Below are 11,191 nucleotides of genomic sequence, written 5' to 3'. Positions count from 1 at the left end.
TCTTTTAGATTAACAAAATACTTCCTAAAATGCAGATTTACATAATGTTCCAAAGATCATTTCACCCCATCAAAGGTTCTTTTTGTGTGTAATGATACAGATGTGCTATCAAGTGATCTCCTTCGAACAACGGTATCTTGTCAAATCCCTGCCCAAAAGATTCTATAAATGTACAAACCCCTTCTGCATCTAAGAGCATTTTCTTTTTGCCAGTATTGTTTGATGTATCTGTCACACTTTGTGTTTGGGACTCAATTGGGACTCTTGATTATAGAATGAGATCCACAGCCAAAGAGTAGCTTAGAAATTTTACAATCATTATTAAATTAATCCAATAATTTTTTTTACCGTTAATACAGAGCATAATACATGTTATTGTCAGTGACTGAAGTTTTGTTTCAATAATTAGAAAATAGAAGACCCCATAACATCTTACTGTTAATAAACCTATAATAAATGTACATATGTTCTGATTTATCATACAGCTCAGAGTTCGCATATAACAGTACAATATGTAAACTTTCTATAATCTACATACAAAGTATAAGCTACTCAGTTTTGCTAATGATTAATGACAAACCCAGGATACAGAGATTGAGTGAATGTGGTCTGGACTCATTGTGTCAGAGATGCTGTAGGAGGACAGAGTTTCTGCACTGTGATCAACATGCACTCCTATCCTATACAGTCTTTTTGTTATTGTGTCAGAATAAGAAACTGGAGGAAGAGCAATACAAACAACAGGAATTATCATTAAATCCAAATCTCCACACTCCTCTTTCTTTTCCCTTTCTTGACGATCCTCTCATGACACTATCACTCCACTCAACCTCCCAGTAACAGTGTCTGTACACACTCTTTACACAACACCTGAAAACATCTGTCAAATCTGTCTGGATGATCGGGATACTGCTGGAGTGTGCAAGTGAAAGTCACCACTCTGTTCCCTTCAGATAGACAGAGGTTTGTGTGCACTGTGTTTGGATTCAGAGTGAGTTGATGGGATTCTGATGGAGAAAAAAACATTGGAATCAGCAGTTATAAAATGGTATTTATTTTTAAAGATTGGTTTGATCTACCAGCGCTCTGGCATAATATTCACTTGATATGTCAACATTATTCTAATATGGAGTCTTTGAAAGTTGGAGTCTGGAATGTTGCATTTCTAGATTACCCCTTTCTGCATAGTTTTGTTTCTACCTAAACATTCTTTAAAAATACAGGCAGAATCCAAAATATGCAAATGTTTTTTGTTGCTGAACTGCGAAAGCTCTTTGCCTATAGTTTGAAGAAAAAAGTGCTTTTTTTTTCATTCTATTTGGATATGCATTTATTTATTTTACATAAACACAAATACAAGCAGATTCACATATAGGCCTGTAATCCACACACAAGCACAGAAACATGTAGATATATAGACAGACTAGACAGACATTAAGTTGCATTTTCAGAAATCTACTGGATTTTTTTTATGGCTTTTTATCATGCTGTATTAAAGTATGAATTAATTATTGGCCACCACATTTTCTATTTGGCCACATGATTGTTAAACTAGTGTAAAGGACACAAGTATGTAATTGTTACTGATGCAGTCTTGTTATGCAGCTTATCTGTATTGATCAAACTAATTTCCCTCAAGAGGGACAAATAAAGTATTATCAATTACACTTACAAGTATACTACTAGTACATTGATATTCATTTTTAAGTAGGCCTATTCTTATGTAGTAAGTATACTAATATCAATGTACTAGTATACTTACTACATAAGTATAGGCCTACTTAAAAACATATTTGAACTTTACTTAAGTGTACTTAATAAAATGAAATTGAAGTGTACTTATTTTTTGTAAGGGCAGACAACATTCCTGGCAACATTTATATCGGCAGAATGACTTGTTTTCATTTGTCATGTTTTTTCTTAACAACTTGGTTCGGAACAACAAGTCTGTTAGTGTGTGATCCTCAGTCATTTAGTACTTTTTTTCTTTAAGCTTTTAGGAAGTCTGCAAGTGTATGATACCTTGTTTCAAAATAAATTCAGATTATAACACTGCCCTACAAAACAAAAAAGGCAGTAACTGCATTTTTGGTCAAAAATTAGTTATCATTTTCATGACATTCAAGGCATCCTTTGTTATGTGACAAAACATCTTATCTCAAATGTATGTCGTTTTGGAGAAATGGTAGTCGTTTGTACAGTAACTGCAAAAAGCCCTAGTGAAACAAAGCTTGAGTACAGTAACATCCATTACTGTATTCTTATGTTTTACCTAACAAAAAATAACCGTGATGCTGCGCAGTGAAGTTACTGTTGAGTAATAACCATATGAAATATAAAATCTATAATCTATATACAATCTATTATTAAATGTATGTTTACTAATTTGAAATATCTGTCCCATGCATTTCATTCAGTACTTTGTGTTTATAAACCTACTGAAACAGATACTGCACCATATAAAATCATCAACTTGTTTATCTTAGTTATCATCATAAGAGTTTGAAAAGCCTTAGAAACACTTAGGCAAAATGATTTTGTTTTGCTCTGTTGAATTGGAGTTTAACTTGCCTATATTGCTCCAAAGAAAAGTTGTTTTGCAGTTCTTTAACATTAATGTGATTTGTAGGTATAGCAGATACTACATTACAGATACAGAAACACCCCCAGACACACATTAATCTAATACTCACACATAATAATGTGGTCCTATTCAAAATAAATTGTCCCCATTTGGGCCTTGATACAGCTTAGCAATGTGAGACTTTAAGCAGCCGTTTCAGCACCAGAACAGCTTCCGGGTGGAAAATATTGACCTAAAATGGTCAAATTAGTTTGGGTTTGGTATATCCATGTTCAGGAAAACAAATGGTTCCAATTATTTCAAATACAGTGTATCTAACACACCCAGAGCCCAAGTTGTGGCAAAATAGTTTTTGGAGAATCTGTAGTTACTGCCTTTTTCCTTGGTATGGTGCCACATTTTTGGTAAGTAATACAAAGCAAGAATACAGTAACTGCAAAATAGGGGTAAAATATCAAATTAAATATGAGGATTGATATGTACAAAGAATAAGCTAATATAAAGTAACAAAACGGCCACATGTCCAATAATCTACCTACAACTACTCAGGCTGGATGACAGGATAACTTTAAAGTCATTTTTCTCAGTTCTGCACTCTGCGTAGTTACTGCCTTTTTGCTTTGTAGGGCAGAACAGTCGTGTAATGTATTCCAGCTTTTACCTGGAGGAAATAGATGTGATCGAGATGTGAAAGCTGCTCCAGCTCAGTGTTTCTCTTCAGATCATCAATCTCCAGCTGCAGTCTTTTCCTGATCTCTGATCCTCTGTGTCACCTCAGAGCGGCTTCTCTCAATGGAGCAGATCAGTTCAGTAAAGATCCTCTCACTGTGCAGAGCGCTGTTATAGGACACACATCCCAATCACACAGTCTGTGAGCCACGGTGGGATTCAGTGATACTGAAAGAGCTCCAGCACTGGAAGAGACTCCAAATTGAATTCTCAAACTTATCTTTTTCTCCAAACTCACCTCATGAGAATCCACAGCCTCTCTCAGCTGCTGAAGATCTTTCTGTCTCTGCTGGATTCTCTGTTGGATTTTCCTGTGTCTCCTTCAAGTGTTTCTGTAAAGGAAATAAAGAACAGCAAACATATTACGTAAAACTTTCACAAAATCGTCATTTAAAAAGTTGCTTGTTTCATTTAAAAATGTTAATGCAAGTCACTTTGTATCGTTCTCCTGAGCTAAACTCCTCTTGATGCTCAAAATGAGTTTGGCAGAAAGATTTCAGATAGAACTTGATGGCTTTGTGTTTTCTTCCAGTACATATGTCACACTCCACATCGGAACAGCAGCTTTGAGTTAGATTTTCTTCAGTTTCTCCACCACTTCAGCCAGCATGGTGTTTTAGCTAAACTAGGTCTTGTACTGAAGGTCTGTTTGCATTGAGGGCAGCTGTAGACTCTCTTCTGATCCTCTTGATCCCAGCAGTCTGTAATACAGCTCATACATTATGTAATATGTGTCCACAAGGAATGATCAGTGGATCTTTCACTAAATCTAGACACACTGGAACTGAACTGCTCCACTGGCTTCAGCCATTTCACTGCATGTACACCAATAAAAACACACATACAACATCTCCACAACAGATTGGTTTCTGTTTCTTTTTCCTGGTTCTGTTTGAGTGTGTCTGCAAACTCATACTATGTCCACCAGGTGTCAGTATCATCCAGAAACTATAGCGAGAGAGAATACGAAGTTGCTGTGAGCCAGATAAGGAACTGAATGTATATTAAAGTCAGCATTAAAAAGTCACCTTATCTATTTTCTAAATGCATGTTATTGATTTTAACCAATAAATGTTATTATTTTATTGTTAACTGTTAACTGTCAGTGTCCCACTAGCAGGACACTTGGATGCACTTTTTGTTAATTGCCTTTTTCCCCTATCACATAGCAATCACCATAAATTAGGCCTATTTTATGAAAGCTTAAACACTGTATATTATTTCATCCTGAGAAAATCGTTTTGAAATGGGCTCCTTCCCTAGTGATCGGTGTCATGTTTTGACACCGATCAAAAAAATGACTGCACTATTTTCTGATCAAATCTTTTTCTAATCTTGACACGTAGCAAAACTCAGTGGAGTGTCACCCGGTAGCTATTTTTGGTTAACAAAATTTAATAGGAACCAAGTCAGAGTCACACTCTAAATTATTTTGTAAAATATGTATTTTGTATAAAAAATGTTTTTGCTTTCACTTCAGGAAAAAAATCAACCTAGTGTCTTCTTTAAAAAGAGATCCGATCCATTCATCAATTACAATTATTTAAGTTAGGATTTTCATGTCTATGTTCAAAAAGGGGGTCGACAGTAAACAGGTTAATATGGACAATTCATCTATGCATACACTACTTTAAAAAAGCTAAAACATCTAAAAATAAATCTAGATTTAAGCTGACATATTTCTTAATTTGGGTTTGCATGATCTTAGAAAACATGGATGTATTAAATAATTTAAAAAAAAAAAGTGATTTCTAGATCCGGAAATGTCATGGAAATTAATGAAATCTTCAAAAAGTTGTGTATATATATATATATATATATATGAATGATTTATAATCAAGGTATTAATCAATATTTATCCTTCTACATATTAAATGTTTTGAATGACTTCTTCAAGCTTATGAGATTTACTTAGTAATAGAATTATGTCTGTTTAATGGAATGTTCTCTTTCAATATTTTTGAGAGAGGCACACAACACATGTTAAAACATATATTTACTCTTCTAGCTGACCAAGACAGCCTAGGTCACTGGGGTTACTTCAGCCTAAGCATTTACTTTACTTTTCATCTTCAAACACTACTAGAGAATAATGATGAATATTGTCTGAACCTCTCACTGAGAGAAGGAGCATGTTATCAAGTCAAGTCACCTTTATGTTCAGTGATGGTTAATTTTTGTTGTAAAAAAGTTATTAATTTATTTAATTTATATATATAGACTATATACACACATACAGCCGCTCTGGAGAAAACAGTGATGTCATCGTTCAGCTCAATTCTCTTAAGTAGTACTTATGTCAAAATGATTAATGACTTTGACCTTTGACCTTTTGACAGGTTGAACTTCCGGTGACCTTTTGATTGATGGGTTGACCTTCCCGAATGAGGTCATGGGATTAACCTATTGACCCCTCCCACGCATCGATCATGGTTTTTGACAGTTAGTTTTGCCCTATGACCTAGCTAGGACTAAATCATAGTTTTGACGGATAGTTTTGCCCTATTTTAACTGAACAGATGTTTTGACGGATAGTTTTGTCGGATAGTTTTGACGGATAGTTTTGACGGATTCAAACAGCCGGTATATAGTTATGCGTGTGTGTCACAGACAACAAGCTTTGTGTCGTGTGTGTGTGTGTGAGTGTGGTTATATGGTGTCATGTTCTAGTTATGTGTGTGTGTGTGTGTGTGTGTGTGTGTGTGTGTGTGTGTGTCAAGAAGGGTTATATAGGACATGTGTCACAGGCGTGCACGTTTCACACCCCTCCGCAGTGAAAGTGAGAAGCGTATGTCACACAAAATAATCTCATCCTTTAAAATAAAATATACATTGAAACCAATTATTTAAGTTTTAGATTAATAAAAGTATATAAAATAAAATATACATTGAAACCAATTATTTTAGTTTTAGATGAATAAAAGTATATAAAATAAAAAGCTTACTAAAACCAATTATTTTAGTTTTAGATACAAAATAAAATCGTCTTACATAAAACAGACTGCTCTTTATATTCTATCCTTTATATAATGTATATAATATAAATTATATAATCTAAAACAATTAAACTAAGGTTGAAAAAACATTCTATCCTTTAAAAGTATATAATGGAATGCTTACACAATATATCTTACTAAAAAGAATAAAAATAAAAATCTTCTTACATGTTTGTAAGTCTGGACGGTCTCTGACTTCAGTGATCAAGATATCAGGGGCTGAAATTATAATCCTAAAAGTTTAAAAATGTTTTAAATTTAATACATTATTAAAAGTTGTAATAGAGTTGTTAAATTATTAAAAGTGGTAAAAGAAAAACACTGTTTTTCCTGAATGACCTCACACTGTCTCAAAAAGTAAAGGAGCCGTGTGCGCGTCTGTGTCCGTCTATGCGCGCCCCCTCTCCGTCTGAGCTCTGACCCCCTCCTTTGCATACCGGAGTACGGTGAAATCTCACACTAACAAAAGTTGAAAAACATACCTTTAAAAGTATATAAAATATATCTTATTGATCCAATTGTTTTAGCTGAATAAATAAATTCATCTTACATAAAACATTCTGCTCTTTAAAAGTGTATAAATTGTATAATATAAAATAAAATAATTAAACCAAAGTTGAAAACATGCCTTTAAAAGTATAATATAAATATCTTATTGATCCAATTGTTTTAGCTTTAGATGAATAAAAGAATATCAAATAAAAAGCTACTGAAACCAATTATTTTAGATAAACAAAATAATAAAAAATCATCTTACATTATTTTAGAGAGAGTTGAAGAAGTAGCTCCTAACACATCATTGTCCATACGAAAAAATATTCTGTTCTTTTTAAAAGTATATAATGAAATACTTATAAAATCTACCGAACCAAGTATTTCAGTTTTAGATAAACAAAACTGTCTCAAAACATTGGGAGGCTCGCGGTATGTGTGTCAAAAAGTAAAACACACGTGTGTGTGTGTGTGTGTGTGTGTGTGTGTGTGTGTGTGTGTGTGTGTGTGTGTGTGTGCGCGCCCCCTTCACATGTGAGCTCTGTCATCTGAAACAGGATCCCCCATCCACAATTCCTGAGCACAGTGAAAGTGAGATTAAACAACGTTACACAAATAATATAAAATAAATATCTTACTAAAAAATCTACTGAAACCAATTGTTTAGATTTAGATGAACAAATGAAATCATCTTACATGTTTAGAAACTTACAACTCTTGAACTTACATGTTCAAGAAGCTCTTAAGAGACATAAATCACACAGTGGTTCTCTCTCACACCAGCGTCTCTGACTCAGAGGAGTGTATTCAGTGATGGGATGAGACATTGTGTTAGGGCTAAAATTACTTCAAAGTATAATCTTAAAAGGTTAAATGATATCTTTTAAAAATAAAAGATGTTTTAAATAAATTATTAAAAGTCTTTATAAAAACAAATATTCTACAACAATGGTCTGTGGAAAAATTTGACTTGAACTTAAAGTATTTTTACTTATTTATCATGGGTATGTAAAATAATTTGAAATTTGAAGCGTCACAAGTCATCTCACGCCTGTGAAATGTTCAATAATTCCTTAAGTTGTATCTGTGAGAAAAATGACAACAACATAGGCCTATCTTCAGAGAGAGCAACCATGAGAACATTTAGAAACTGGGAATCTTCCAGAAATAAGGTCCTTCCGATCAGCGCTGAGAAAGAAGTTACTGAACAATAATGATAGCTTCAGGATATCGGGTGACAGAGCGTATGTCATGTTAGTCTGCTAACGCCTTTCCATACTAAATTAATTTCAAAGCATAACCTTAAAAGTTTACATTAGATATTTTAAAAGATTGATTAAATTAAATCTTTAAAGTTTGAATACATACTCATCTTCTATTTATCTTTTAGAAGACTTATGTATGATATAAATTATTTTGCTTAACGGTGACCTAAAGTATAATTGTTATTAAACAATGTCTGTTCAAAACTTTAGAGTGTTGAAAAACTGTACTTGGTCGTCTTAAATCTCATTTATATGAAAAAGATTCAATTTTTGTGGTTTTCCATAGCCATAATGATTTTTGTACCGTCATACTATCCCGTACATCTAAATAAATAATTAATAAAATGTAAACAAAGTTTTAGCTAATAAAAACACCTTACATTTCCAGAGAGCCGAAGTAGTTCTTTATGCAATGATAAAAACGATCCAAAAAAGCAAATAGTTTAAGTTGTCATAAACATAACAGCCCCAGACCCTTCAGTGATAAACTACAGTGTGAACTGAAGCTTCAGGATATAGGGCAACAGACCAGATGAGTCTCGGGGGACAATGTCACAGTAAATCTAGTCTGCGTTTCAGAGCATACTACATCCAGAGTTTTATACTAACTGTTCAAATTCATTTAAAAGCATAACCTTAAAAGTTTAAATAAAATCATATCTTCTATTTATCTTCTTAGAAGATTTATGTATTATTGTTACTAAACAGCGTCTGTCCAAAAACTTTAGATGGTTGAAAAACTGTACTTAGGCGTCTTAGATCTTTTGTCCATACCACATGTTGTCAAAGTTTGTCACAATGTTTTGTTGCTGCGTTGTTTTTAAGAAATCCGAGGACTCCACATTGCTCTTATTTAGACTAAGTTGTATCATATGGAAAATCACCACACGATTTCAGAGACGCAATGTGTGATAAGTAAAGTTGGTCTTGAGCGAATATTTAATCTTACTGGTAGCTATGAACTATTACACGTATAAGATCGTATAAGATCATTTTTACTTGTATCTCCCAAACTATCCTTAATCAGTGTGGAAATATATCAGTGTGAGAATATACTATCGGTCATCTACTCAAAATACATGTAGAAGTTTCAAATGTTAGCATTTGTTGATGGTGGCCGCATGAACAGACTTTGGGGAGAGCTATAGCAGGAAGCATGCCCTTTGACCTCCTCGATTTTGGAGGCTTTTTTGTTAAAGATTTAAAAAGATTCCCATCTAGCGGTTGTCCCATCTACTCGCTTTTTCAAATGCGTGTTGCAACTGCGGTAGCTGTTATGCGTCAAGAATCTATGACAACATGTCTTCCGATAGCGCTTCATTGAGTTTAATTGTACATGTTCTACCGTTATGCCGCCTATATAATGATTTACACAACCAAGCTTGTCATTTAGACCGTAATTTTGACTTACCCGTCGAGAAGAAAGCAGGCACCTACAGCGTCCCTCTCCTTCATTAGCTCTTTCCACCTGGGAAAAGCTATCCCGATATTTATTTACATACCGATAAATAAAATTTTTGCTTTTTGGCGACGAGGATTCCTTCTCCTGTGGCTCGGCATAACTATGATCCTGCATTATATTGTACCATGCAGTGCAGCCTTTCAAATGTGCCGCGGGCAGTATCAATCCCTCCCATATGGTCTAGCGGTTAGGATTCCTGGTTTTCATCCAGGCTGCCCGGGTTCGACTCCCAGTATGGGAAGACAATTTTTTTATATTGCCAACAAAATTCAAGTTATTCAAGTTCATCAATAATCATTTTTAGTTATTCATAGTCTTAGAGGCCTACACAAACTGCAGAAACAAGCAAAAGATACGTAAAAACTATAAATGCTGTTTCGGTACTGAATCATTTTCAAAAATACAATTATATTGAATTCAGAAAATTTCACTATGGAATATTTACTTTATCTATCATAATTTCAATTTAGTAATTTAGTAATTTCAATTTATCTCATAATTATGACGCATAGTCATAATTTCAACTTTTTTAAGTCATAATTTCGACTTGTCATAATTATTACTTAATTCAGAATTACAATTTTTGTCAATTACGCCTTTTTAATGTAATACTTAAAACGGGTTTAAGTCATAATTTGGTTGTTGACTATAGTATTGTTGATGATGAAACGTGCTAGTGCTTTTTGTCCCTCTCTGCTCTTTTTCAAGATGGCGGAACGACACGGAAGCCTCCTTGGACTTACCCGCCCCATGTAAATAAAGATAAGAAATGATCTTTCTTAAAATCAGATCATTGGCAGAGATCATTTTACACCCATGAGGACATATTTATGAATAAAGACAATGATTTTAGCTAATAAAATACCATTTTTCAGCCGAGCGAATCTAGGCCTTCAGAAGTCATAACTTCAGGGGTCAGCGGTTTAGGCCCGTTGGTTTAGGTATTTGTAAAAATCAAATACTGTATGACTCTTTTTAAAGTTAGAATAAAAAGTTAAGTGTCACAAAGTCTGACACAAGGCCTATAACCGGTTCTTTTTTGTTTTATAAATGTGCTTTGCTTATTTCTACAAATATCAACCTGATAAATATGAATACGATTAAACAAGATAATTTTTAAGAAAAAAAGAAAAGAAAATACAACTAAACCATGATAACGGATGATTTTTTGACAGTCCTACATAAATGTTTCAGGCATAGTGCAGCCAGATTTCTCTAACATCTCACTCACAACGCAAAACGTTGTAAATAAACATTTTCAAACTGTAATTATACCATATTTTATTGATTAATATTATGTTGATTTAAAGTGTTTGTTATTACCTAATCTAACACTTCAACATCCGGCACAAATGAAAGAGATGTATTATTTGAAAAATGGAATGTTCACAATGTACACTATACAGTTAGATATTCTCCTACTTGTATCTTTCGCTGTATCTTTACACGGCAGCATATTTTGTCACACCGTAGTGATGCAAAGTTCCACACCCTATGGACTAACTTTAAAAAAAAAAAAAAAAAAACTCTATATATATAAATAAATATATATATATATATATATATATATATATATATATATATATATATATATATATATATATATATATATATATATATATAACGTATACAAATCATTTCTTAACTAAGCAATTGTTTCTTA

The sequence above is a fragment of the Squalius cephalus genome (genome assembly GCF_949319135.1).
Source record: "Squalius cephalus genome assembly, chromosome: 8".
Taxonomy (NCBI): Eukaryota; Metazoa; Chordata; class Actinopteri; order Cypriniformes; family Leuciscidae; genus Squalius; species Squalius cephalus.
This window is presented reverse-complemented; position numbering follows the sequence as displayed.